Source organism: Mus musculus, chromosome 12 (assembly GCF_000001635.26).
Source record: "Mus musculus strain C57BL/6J chromosome 12, GRCm38.p6 C57BL/6J".
NCBI lineage: Eukaryota > Metazoa > Chordata > Mammalia > Rodentia > Muridae > Mus > Mus musculus.
This window is the reverse complement of record NC_000078.6, coordinates 103,638,406-103,646,629: the sequence shown is the minus strand read 5'-3', so window position 1 is coordinate 103,646,629 and position 8,224 is coordinate 103,638,406. Positions and strand designations below refer to the sequence as shown.

At 43.5% G+C, this 8,224-nt stretch overlaps 1 pseudogene; it reads left to right on the top strand.

Annotated features, from left to right (window-relative positions):
• On the top strand, positions 4,549-5,230 carry Gm18501 (predicted gene, 18501; annotated as a pseudogene).

Sequence of the window (8,224 nt, the reverse complement as noted above, 5' to 3'; positions counted from 1 at the left end):
CTCTGGAGTGCCTGGGTAGTTGCATTCTGAAGAGGGTGTCCCCTCTCTTGATTCATATATGGGAGCTGCCTTATCACTGTCCTCACATGGAGGAAGAGCAGAGATAACTCTCTAGGATCTTTCATAAGGGCACTAGTCCAATTCAAGAAGGTTCCACCCATGTGACATCATGTGACTCCCTGAAAGGTTTCAAATACTAGGTTTCAAATGAATCAGTGAGACGTTCAGTCCATAATATACAGTCCTACTGCAAGAGAGGTGAGTCCAGCCAACAAAGCCACCTCTTTGTGATGGGAACAAGAACATGGGACATCTTGGATCTCATTCACAGGTCAAGTGTAGTGTGTGGCATCAGAGGGAGATGCCTGAGACAGAGCCCAGCCAGGTCACAGAATGCTCCTAAGATAAAACCAGAATAGTTTGGCTGTCTTTAGAATGTTTTGGGAAGAGGGGCTGGCAACTTTTGGACGCACAGTGAAAGAGATGACAGACGAAGTCTGACATGGTGACCGGCACAGAGTTAGCAGAGGGGAAAAGCAGCAGATGTATAATTCTAATTCTTGATGCTTCTTCTGTTCCTACTCCAAAATCAACACACACACACACACACACACACACACACACACACACACACACCACTGATGCAAACCCCCAAGGCTTGGACCAGCCATGCTGAGGCAGTTCTCCTGCGTCTACCCAGACTGCCCCTTGTGACTGTGAGCAGAACATTATTTCTGTCTCGTCGTGGTTATGGTTTCCTTTTATTTTCATTTTGTTTTGCTTCATTTTTTTGCAAGCCAAAGAATAATCCAATCAAGTTCATAGTCACACCCATCCTTAAATATACTATGTGAGTGTTGCACTTGTAATAACATTTCATAATATGCATTCTTTTATAAATGGAAATTTATTTTTAAAATTTGGCATGAATCAAAAGTACCATTTGAAATTAATAGGGGGAATATTTTATTAAGCCATGTATTGCTTGCGAATCACTAGGGACTGAGGGAAAGGTGCAATTCTTCTCGTCCTTGAAACAATTCCAGATGAATTAAAGATTTGAGCACCAAAGTTGAAATCATTAAATCATAAAGTATACAGTTTTAAAACAAATCTCAAAAGGATGAGGTATATTTAAAACCCAGAATCGCTAAAGAAAGGGCGGCTGCACTGAAGTTCGTAAACAAAGTTACCTGGGTTTAAGAGACAAATGAGGGAGAGATAAAAATATGAACATCAATTTCTCTACCATGTCACTTAACATTTTAAAATGCCAGGAGGAGGTTGTGTTGGGTTGGGGACAATAGTAGCTGATTGAATTTTTTTTCTTATGTATCTTCCAGGATACTATAAAACCAGTAACGTAACAATAAAACTCCCCGTGATTCAGGCTTCCACACACATAGCATTATCATCTGAAGTCGGAGCCCCAGGAGAGGGTGGATGCAGGAGACCAAAAAAAAAAAAAAAAAAAAAACCACCTAAAATATATCCTAGCATTATTGGGATGTGCAGAAGGTAGACTATGAGGCTGAGTTGGTGGGAACAGGTCACTGGAGGTGTGTCATTGGGTGTTACACCTTACCCTGGCCACTTCTTCTATTCTGTTTCTTTGTTTCCTGTCCACCATAAGGTAAGCAGCCACCTCTTTCACGTTTCTGCCACCAAAGGGTCCCACATCACTACATCTCCCCAATGGCTGGATTCAAAGACCATGGTTTTGAAATGCCTGAGTTCCGGGGTAAATAAACCTCCCTTCCCCCTTTAAGCCGTTTCTGTCAAGCATTTGGTTACAATGAGAAAGACTAACCACAAACGGCTGGGTGTCTCCTTTTGTTTGCTTTTTTTTGCCAAATCTTAATGAAAACTGTAAGTGCTCGGGTCCAACAGATGGAAAGAATCCACAGGAGAAACACAGAGAACCTCAGGCAAGGAACAACATGCCTGAGCAGAAACAGAAAACTCTTGAATCACACACAGAGAAAGATGCACTGCATACAGAGGACAAAGGTTTAGAAAGAGGAGGCTGGACTTCTCGTCGGAAGTACTGCAGGTCATCCTATGAGCTGAACTGAGAAGCACACTAATTCTGCAGGATTCCTACCCACACCATGCAACCTGGAGTTGACAGGAAGGCATTTGGGACAAACCTAAAGTGAAAAATGTACAAAGTCTCAGGCAGAATCCTTCCACCAGGCCCAGAGGGAAAGGAAACAAACCTGCGTTTTCTCCTGCCTGGGTAGGAGGACAACCAAGGGACATGAAAGCCAATGCCACTGGGAGATCTGGGAGTGGACTTGGAGCCAGAAAAGCAGTGTAATTTAAAAGATTTGAACGATTGGATATTATTAACACAATATAGTAACCTATAGATTTCCTGGGTTTGATCATTATATGATGGTTAAGTCCACTTTGGTAAATTCAAGGATGCTTAGAATAGAAAGCTAAAAACTAGAACTCTTGAAAACTATACTAAGATAGATGCCTTTAAAGTTCTGGGAGTGAAGGAGGGCAGTGATAACAGTTTTCAGAAAGAAGAAAAAGACCCTTCAGAAATGAAGACAGAGGGCCCGGAGAGACAAATCAGCAGGTAAGAGCACTGGCTGCTTTTCCAGAGGAACCAGGTTTGGCTCCCGCACCAACCTGTCAGCTGCCCTAACTCCAGTTCCAGGATAAACGTCCTCTCCTGAACCATGTAAGCACTGTACACACATTGTGCACAGATATGCAGGGAACACATCCATACACATAAAACAGAAAACATGTGACCACATGAATTTTAGAAGACAAAAGATGAAACATATTATGATTATTAAATATATATTTTTAAGATAGTTATTTGGGCAGAAAGATGATTCTAAAAGCATGAGAAAGGTAAATATGTGGGCAAAGGGGGAAATATTTCAAAGATACCTTTAAAATATAAATTATTGTAACAGAAACAATAACCATGTGGCATGCAAATTATCAATTTATTGCTCACCAGCTCTAAGTCCTTCCATAATCATTGCTCTGTCAACCTAAGTCTACATTTTTAATGTGTCTGCATCCCACAGTGGGCACAATGCCGGCTTTTGTCAGTAGAGGGCGCCAGAGAGACATTGTGGAATGAAATGGCTTCACTTTCCTGGTTCAGACCAACAAAGTGAGACAGAGCAGTAGGTGACAATTAGAGACAAACAGACAGACACACACACACATAGATTATTAATAGAGATACAGAATATAGTCAGAATGATGGATAGGTGACTAGATAGATACAGACAAATGATAGAAATATACACCCTGAAAAATAATAATTGAAAGATAATTTTCTTAACTATATACCTTGAGTGCCTGAGTAGACGCTCACATACATGATTCTTAAAGCCAGAATCTTTCTTACATAAAAAACATTAAATTGAATCTTACAAAAGCAAAAATTAAGAAAAAAATACAGATTATATCCTCTATCATTTCACACTGAACTGGGATTATTTATCAGATGATGAGATTAATTAAAGACAAGAAACTAGAACTGGAGAAAAAAGGAATAAAACTATCTGCATTATCATGCTGTGGCCATCTGCCTGTGTTGCTAAATAGGCAAAAAGGTACCAAAGTCTCTATTAAACACACACACACACACACACACACACACACACACACACACGAAAACAAGTGATCACACAAACTCAGTAAATGAGTGCAGCAAGTTGTCGGGGTATAATTAGCATAAAATGACACTTTTCATATGCATAAATAACTGCTAAACAAAACATGCAATGGCAGAGTAAAGGCAACAATAGCCCAAAAGATACAACAGCATGGGTATAAATGTGAAACTGCTCCAAACCTACACTGAGTAAAACAAACTACTCCTTAAATATGCAAAGTTAGATGTGAACAAATGGAAAGTTACCCCTTCCTGAGTGAGACTGCTCAAATCATCTGTATACTATCCCTTCCTGAGTGAGACTGTTCAAAATCACCTACATACTGTTTTCTCTAATGTAATATATTAACTAATTGGGTCCCAGTAAATATACCAACAATTTTTCTCATAGATCTGACAATATGACATCAAAATCTATTTAGAAAATGCCCAAGGATAATACAGAAAAGCTACAGGCTCAGGAAAAAGAGAGGATATTGTGACAGACAGGAAGTAGAGAACACAGACTCTGTAGGTAAAATGCTGGTACCAACACATGAACACACAGGCAGGCTGATGGTGTAGGTAGGATAAGATCTTTAGAAATGGAATAAGGGACCAAAACAAAGTGTAGGTGGAAAAGGCAAGCAAACAAACAAAGGAAACCTGCTGCTTTGCAAGATAATTTTAAAATTTTTGATAATATCTAGCCAACTGATTTACTGTGATTAAAATAATACATAATTAAAGATGATTGATAATTAAAGGGTAGAAATAGAAAGTCTTAAAATGACCCAAGCACAAATGATGATATTATTTGTTAATGAGGGACAACTGGATAACCATTTGAATCAGAGACAGAGATGGGGAGAACAGACTTTGAGCCATTCAACATGCGAGACATCATATTCAAGAATAGAAAGGGTGACTTGGAAATAGATGACAGTGTTTCTGATCCATGCATGAAATGAGGCTGTATGCCTCAGTGAGATAGGATGATATGTGTGTGTGTGTGTGTGTGTGTGTGTGTGTGTGTGTGTGTGTGTGTGTGTGACTGCCCTCAAGAGTATCCTAGTATGAACTGTGAGTTCAAAAACGATGAATGGGGATCCCAGGCATGTCTACATGGTGCCACATGTCAGGATGCTCTTGGAGCTTAGCTCTGTGACTGTGCACCTGGAGTCAGTGAAGACCACTGCAAACTCAAGTTTGATGAATGTGCCAGCCAGCCACCTCTCTATGGAGGTCTACGTGTGGGTGGAGAAAAAAAGGTACCACTGTGACTGCATCAGTAGTGGATTCACAGAGACACACTGTGAGACACTGATGCCTCATTGTTGGTCAAAGCCTTGTCACAATAATACATGTGAAGACACTTTTGACAGCTGTATTTGTCACTACTGGCCTAGACACATAGGTGTCCTGTGTGAGACAGACATAAATGAACGTAGTAGAAACCCCTGTCAATTTGGGGAGAAATATGTAGAGCTGTCCTCAGACGATCAATAGGGACACATTGCAGGCCTGCCTTCTTCCTTCAACTACCTTGGAGCCTCAGGCTATGTTTGTATCTGTCAGCCTGGATTCACAGACAGGAGCCTAGCGTGACTGTCCTCTGAGAGGTTTCACCCAACAGCTGACCTAAACAAATGCAGACCCAAACATATGACCAAGCTCGGGAAGTCTTGTGTAAGATTTAGGAGAAGGATTGAGGGACCAGAAGAGGAAAGACACTCCACAGAAGACCAACAGGGCCGATTAACCTGGACCCTTGAGGGTTCCCAGAGACTGAACCACCAACCAAAGACCATACATAGGCTGGACCACCCCCCTACCCTCCCCGTGCACATATATAACAAATGTACAGCTTTGCCTTCATGTGGATCACCCAACAACTGGAGTTGGGGATTACCCTGACTGGCCTCAGTGGGAGATGATATGCCTAGTCCTGCAGTGAGTTGAGGTGCCAGGATAGGTTAGTACCTAGGAAAGGACCCCATCCCCTTCCCATAGGTAAAAGAGAGGGATGGTGGGGGAAGGGCTGTGGTGGAAAACATGAAGAGGGGAGCTGCAATCGGGATGTAAAGTGGATAAATAAATTAATGGGAAAAAGAATAAAAGCAATCAGAGAACTAAACTGAAAAGAAATTAAGCTACCCAAGTGTGAAAAGGAAAACATCGCTGTAAGTGTTTCTGCTCTGATGGGAGGGTATCCTGAGACGTGGGGGCCCATGAACCACACAGCTCTGAGATGGGTCAATGTCCCCAAGGGAAAGGCATCCTGAGACATGGGAGCCCTGGAACTACACAGTTCTGAGAGGAAGCCTCCTCAGCAGAGCATTTCAGCTCCCAGGAGAGAATATTCCTACCTGAGCTGAAGAGCTCGGGGTCCTCAGCCCCGCTCCTTCTTTTCCTCTTTTCTCTTCATTGCTTCTGTTCTTCTTGGCTTCTTCCAGTGAGAGAGTCATTTCAGGCTGAAATCTCATGAAAGAGATTTATTGGAGGGTCTAGGCTGAGGAGGGACAAACCCAGGGATGGCTGCTGCACTCTGCTCCCAGAAGTAGACAACAGGGAGTTGGACAAAGGGGCAGCGCTTATATAGGATTTCTGAAGGGGCGGAGCTTCTCAGGGCAGAGATTTCCAGAGTGAGAATTAGTGGGATTTCAAATCCTGAGCTTGAGTGTGCTCAGGGATTGGTGGGTTTTCCTGCTCAGGGATTGGTAGGGTTTTGTGGGAAGCTCAGGGATTGGTGGAGTTTCCTGCTCAGGGATTGGTGGGGTTTCCTGCTCAGGGACTAGTGGGTTTGTTTTGGGTTTTTTTTTTTTTTGTTTTTTTTTTCATCCCCTTTCCTCTGCATCAGGCTCATGGGTTAGGATGAGAATTCCTTCCTGGCCACAGTTGCTTTTGCTGAGTGCCATCTCTATGGGGCTGCTAAGAGGGTGTCAGGGGGTGGGTGGAGAGGAGTTGCCGCCATTGTGGACAGCTCCTGAGGGGTAGCTCCTGCAGTGGTGGTTGACGAAAGCTGTAGGCTGAGACAGGAAAGATGTCCCCACTGCAGGTAGCTCCTGAGGGGCAGCTCCCATGGAGGCGGGAAAGGGTGGTGAGCCACTGTGGACAGCTCTTGCAGCACCTGTGACAGCAGCAGGCTGAGGAGACATTGTGGTGCCGCCATTTTGGACAGCTCCTGACAGAGATTTTACTAAGGCAGCCATAGGCTGGAGCGGGAAGAAGGGGCCTGGCTTTTGTGTCCTGCTGCTCAGAGACTGCAATCCCCACCTCACCCCATCCCACCCCACCCCACCCCCGCACTCATTTGATTCAACATGAGTTGTTGGTCCTGTCCGGGAGGGAGGTTAAGAAACCCATCGTAGAATTAGGATCGAGTTAATGGGTGGAGACTATGACAGACATGCCTTTGAAGGTTACAGCCAGGCTTTAGTTTTGTTCCTGTTCTTGTGGTCTGTTTCCTGGTTTTCCAAGATTTGGGGAGCCTGTACTCTAACTCCCCTATAGCAGGACTCTCTGGACCCACCAGCAGTTCAGTAATGACACAGAGGCTTTTAAATATGTTAAAGCTTAGACCTTTTATCCAGGGAGCTTCCCAGCCAGCTATCTAGCTAAACTCAACTAATCCTAGCATTTACATCCTACCACGTGGCGAGCTCTACCCATATGGTCCATCCATTCACCTCACTGCCTGCTGTCAAATCTCCTGCTTCTGCTTTCTCCCCCTGTGGCACTTTCCATGCCATGAGATTCTGTCATCCACTTCCTGCTTCAGCTACATACTGTCAGATCTTTATTACAACCCACCAGTAGTGAAAGAACCTCTGAACAAGTCTGGGTTGCCTTTAGGCAAGTGAGGAAGGAAGAATATTTACAAAATAGAAAATCCAGTGATGGGCCATAGAAATGGCCATACCAGTATCTTGCCAGTACTCAATCTCTGCAGAATTGACAACTGAAAATACAGACATACCTTTACACAATGTGAAGAAAAGGTTACCTCAACACTCCCCACTACTGTAAACACTACACCAAGGTGCTGTCCTCACTATGACAGATTGAAACTTAGAGCCAAAATAAATGTTTTCTCCTGTATATTGCTTCTGTCTGCTGTTTTGCCATTGTAATGAAAGAAAGCCACTAGTGCAGAAAACTGGTGTCAAGAAGTGGGGTCATTGTTCTGGTAAAGTCTGATCGTGTACTGCAGCCTTTGGAACAGGAATGTGGAAGAGTTTGATGCTGTGGGCAAAGGGAGCCTGTACTGGCTAGTTTTGTGTCAACTTGACACAGCTGGAGTTATCACAGAGAAAGGAGCTTCAGTTGAGGAAATGTCTCCATGAGATACAACTGTCAGGCCTTTTCTCAATTAGTGATCAAGGGGGAAAGGCCCCTTGTGGGTGGGACCATCTCTGGACTGGTAGTCTTGGTTCTATAAGAGAGCAGGCTAAGCAAGCCAGGGGAAGCAAGCCAGTAAGAAACATCCCTCCATGGCCTCTGCATCAGCTCCTGCTTCCTGACCTGCTTGAGTTCCAGTCCTGACTTCCTTGGTGATAAACAGCAGTACGGAAGTGTAAGCCAAATAAA